This window comes from Papaver somniferum, chromosome 9 (genome assembly GCF_003573695.1).
Source record: "Papaver somniferum cultivar HN1 chromosome 9, ASM357369v1, whole genome shotgun sequence".
NCBI lineage: Eukaryota > Viridiplantae > Streptophyta > Magnoliopsida > Ranunculales > Papaveraceae > Papaver > Papaver somniferum.
Genome location: NC_039366.1, coordinates 143,721,721 through 143,726,912, shown reverse-complemented (window position 1 = coordinate 143,726,912; position 5,192 = coordinate 143,721,721).

The following is a 5,192-nucleotide window of genomic DNA, read 5'->3' as shown; positions in this document are numbered from 1 at the left end:
TCGAATGGATGCTCAATTGCACGCCAGAAAATATCAAAATTCTCAGGACTGAGACGCGGACGCCTTGGGAACACGATCACGCTATCTTGACCGACCAAGATTGGCTCTTTGGCTCACGGAAGCCGGTCCCATCAATTTTCACAGTTTTGACCTAATTTGCACAATTGCTCGTAATAGGTCCAAAACTCTATCAAGCACTTTGGATTTTCATGAAGTGATCGTCAGGCGGTCACGGGACAACCCAGGGTCGATTTTATGACTCCATGGTCGGCCCCTCGCCTCGCCTCGTCATAATTAATTAGGTTTTCTCACCTAAGGCTCAGACGAGCATTTTCGAATAAATGATTAAACCAACATTTAATCATTCTTTCACCAACAAATCGTCAACTCTTCAGGAGTTCTTCGTATTTGCTCACGTGAGCATATGTACATTACATGGTTGATCCACGGTCCCATATAGTCGCTCCCTTCTTCGTCCCATGGTTGAAATTCTGACGAACCATGAATTGATCATCAATTGATCAAATTAGGGTTTCTGAATCCAAGGATCATCATTCCAGATTCCAACCTTAATAATTTTATGACGACCTCATGGTCATTAATTTTATTAATTATGCTCGGTTCAACGACCAGTATTCTAATTAATATTTCTGGTACGCTGCCAATAATCCATCAGACGAGCAACACATGCTCAGACGATCAAATATTCAACAATTCGTCACATGAGCAACAGTTGCTCAGATGATAAATATTTTTTAAAACCAAGGAATATTGATTCAACAATCAATATTAAACGATCCACCGAATGAGCAATACTTGCTCACTTCATCGTAAGAACTATACCTCTGTCTCATGACATGTTCAATTCACGAGTTTCAGAACATCATGTTCAACTCAACGACTACATGGTCTCATCGTCCCATCAAACCACAAAGTCATCAATCGACTAACAAACCACGAGACGTCAATCGTGTCACTTGGGGGGATATCACTTAGGGTTTTGGCCTGGCGGTCTAAGGCACGTGTTTTCAAACACATGATGGAATGTGAGCAAGTCGTGCAATCAGTTGAAGGAATTCACGAGGTAGTGGGTGGAAAATCGACTAAGTCTCCACACGTTGAGCAACTGGTTTCAAACACGATCTCCACTTCCCCACTCCTTGATTCCATCAACTGTCACACTTCATGGAATCATGGTGTCTACAATTCCATCAATATAAATAAGTTCTGAATCATGATTGAATCGGCATCATCATTATCATCAATCTCACGTCAAACTGACAACACGAGATCATCAACTCATCAATTGAGCAATTTCAATCACTCAGAGATTATAGTATTCAGAATTCACACACCCACAATCTTTGATTACCATTGATTCCACACATTTCTCAGCTTCCCTCCTACAGATCAACCCATCCTCTCTTGTGACCGAATTTACTCTGGAACGGTCATTGTCTTGATTTAGGCCAGAGTACTACAGATTGATCTCTCGAATCTAAAGCACCCCCTTTGCAGCGGTACATCTATATGAGGTTTAACATTTCGCTCGGTTCGAGGAGTCTCCTCCGTATGGTCGTCTCCTCAATTCCTTAAAGACCAGCAAATCGTTTTTTCCCATCTACATATTGGCGACCACAGTGGGAGACCATTCTCTCAGTTGCAATCTCACAATTTCACAAGATGGTTGATCTCAGGTCAGGTTCAGTTACGAATCCTAACACAAACCGTGCTAGCACTAGCAACAACAACAATCAGAATATCCCGGAGACAATTCCGACCTCCAACACTGTCCGGACGATACCCTGAAGAAGTCAGAGGAGATCCACCGCCTACCATTGCTGATCTTATCAAAGCGCAGGAGACTCTTGCAAAGAACCAGACTGACATGGCTGCTACACAGAAGGATCTGTGTAATTATCTCAAAACTCTTACTGACAAGATGTCAGAGAAGACTCAAGAGAAGGGAAAGGAGAAGGATAAATCCTCGGACGACGGTCCTGAAGTAGTTCCAATCCATACAGTAGAAGACGACGAAGTCCACAAAACTGTTGCAGACAACTCATCAGCGAAGGGATCACCGAATTTCATCACTCGCGAGGATCTGGAGCACCTCTTATAGAACCATGGAAAAGTCAATACATCGCATGACCATCGTCATCAACCTCCTTATCCTGCCGCTACGCAGAGGATTCCACTCTCCAAAGGTTACGTTTCTCCAACTTTCACCTTGTATGATGGAACTGACAATGCTCGGGAACATGTCTCTCGTTTTCTCGAAGCCTTGGGAGAAAATGAACATAATCATGTCGTCCGTCTCAAGGAATTCTCAAAATCTTTGAAAGGCAGGGCATACACCTGGTATAACAACATCACACCAGGGACCATTAACAATTGGGGAGAAATGGTTAACGCATTTTACAGGAAATACTTCTTCGTGTCAGAACAAGTCACCCTCTCCGACCTTGGAAGGATGTTTCAGAGGGTCAGTGAAAATCCCAATGATTATGTGAAAAGGTTCAGAGTCCAAGCCCTGGATTGTCATAACCCAAATGTCATGGAGCAACAACTGGTGGACTTGTGCATTAATGGCATGCTCCCGGTCTACAGGGCCTTGCTAGAAAACCTTCGATTCCAGACTTTCTCAGAGCTTCACGAAGCTGCGAAGAGGTCGACAACCACTGCACCCGCTCTTTTGGAAAGAGCAAAGTCTACAAAGACTGAAGATTCAAAAGACACTCGAGGAAGCAGGCGTCTGATCAACAAGCAGTATAACCTGCAACCTTCAACAAATGCTGTCACGGAAGGGAGTAAGCGAAAAGCAGAACCACAACACAAGCTGACTTCCTCCACCCCTTCAAAGAAACACAAGAAGGAGAATTCGAAAATCCCTCCTCAGCATACGGAAGATCCAGAAGCACCTGATTTTCCCTGTTCAATGGAAGAAGTTAATGAACTACTTGATGCCTGGATTCAAGACGGCGCAATCAAATTGCCTTATATAAATAAGGAACCAACTGAAGAGGCCATGGAAAATCCTCGGTATTGTCGCTTCCATAGATACGTCAGCCATCCCACGAGTGATTGCAAAATTTTGAAGCGCATATTCAAAGAAAAGGTCAAATCAGGAGAGCTCAACCTGGGGACTGAGGGAGTGCACAAAAACCCCCTCCCAGTCAGAACTTTTACCATCTCCGAACCTCCTATCAAGAAAACGGTCCAATATCTGATCGAACATGTCTGTGAGCTGTTGTATCTTTAGAAATCCCAAAGGAAAGACATGTTTGCTGCACTGAACCACATCATGTCCGGAAGACGTCCGCTGATCCAAAAGACTACCACCGGACCTTCAGCCACCGACACAGAAATGTATGACTGGAGACTGCTCACCACAATGCACATTAAAGGAAATGAGTTCAAGAGGGAGTTCATCCATGTTGGTACCGCCGTCAACATCATCCCTTTGAAAACTCTCAGAGATGCTGGTATTATTCGACGGGAAGCCACCCACGCTCCCATAGCAATCAGGGACCACGAAGGAATCTCCAGAAACGCATACGGCTTCATCATTCTCAAAGTTACGGAAAGATCGATCTGCACTGAGGCCAAGTTTTTCATAATCCGGGAAGACCCTGGATACGACATGGTCCTTGGGAGAACTTGGATTCATGCTGAAAGGACAACGATGCCTTCAACACATCCTGTCATCGACAAGGATTCCGAGCCGGAAGACGAAGTAGAGGACGCACCATCGTTTGAGCATCTGGAAGAAGTAAAAACTCTGATGGGACTTACGCAGGAACTTGGAGATAATCCGCACACCTTTATCAGAAGGTTTCGAGCTCAGGCAAGTCTTATTCCTCTTGCTCCAATATTACCAATGTTCAAATACGCTACTATGGTCCATGGACTTCTCCCCATGAATAATTTAGCAGTCATCAAAAGCTACGAGTGGGTAACTTCACCTCAGCAATATTACACTCAATGGTTGGGTTCAAAACTTCTTCAAATCGGTCACTCCATCAAGAGGTTTATTGCCGAAGACTTGGCTAAGCATGATCAAAACTATGCTGGATACTCTCTTCCGCGCGAGTGTCCATACGGGCCACAATCGAGGAATTCCATCAAACAAGGAATTCTGAATCAGCGGAAGATATTCAAGGCACGATCGACCAAGCCTAACAAGTTTCATGAAGGGGACCTGGTTCTCAAAGCAGTTCAGCGCGGTCTTCATTATTCAAGGAACTCCAATTGGGAAGGACCATTCATGGTAGCTGAGTCCGTGGCCGGAGGATACTACAAATTGACCAACGCAGATGGCAGAACCCTACTAGTAATTCACGAAAATTGGCTCAAGGCGTTTATCTGAAATTATTGGATATTTAAGGTATTGGGCGTTTGAAGCACTCATGGTGTTGGGATTTAACATTTAGGATTTTCTTTCATTTGTATTTCAGTTCCTCCAAAACATTTGCAATACTTGCAATCAGTATTTGAATTCAGCAATTTATCAAAATTCAGTTCATATTTCGTAAAAGAAAATCTCTATCAAATCTACAAGAAAATCCTTAACCATCAGTCGATCCAAAACCATCAAATATCAAAACCCAAGTATAAACCTCACATCTCTCAGAAGTTCAGAAGTTCAAAAGATCAGCAAGAAAAGGCTTTCGCTTATCAACATCCTTCAAGATTTGCAAAGCCGCCCTCTCCTTGTTCAACTCCTCGGTCAGCTTGGAAATCTTGTCCTCCTTCTCCTCCACAACATCATTGGGAAAGGGTATGTTCTTTTCACATGAATCCTTGATAACGTTTATTTGCTTACATAGCCATTTCACGTTAAGGACAAGTCTTTCTGAATTCTCCAAGTTAAACTCCCAATCAAAGAGTATATCTGGAGTCACGGTATTCCTGGGTCTCGTATGCATATCACTCACGACACGCAAGATAACGCCTACTTGCATGGTTAAAGCATAAGCACGCCCAGGGTTCCTGTCAACGATCATGTGGCCAAACTTCTTCCATATCGTCTCGTACAAGCGTGCATATCCAATGGGAACGCTGAATCCACCGACCAGTTTATGATATGGGAGTGAAGTGTTAAAGGTAGGATCGAAATCAACCCCTGCAGTTGGATATTCATACACTATTATACGGTTCTCAGTCACTGGAGCGGCTTCCACGACCAAAGC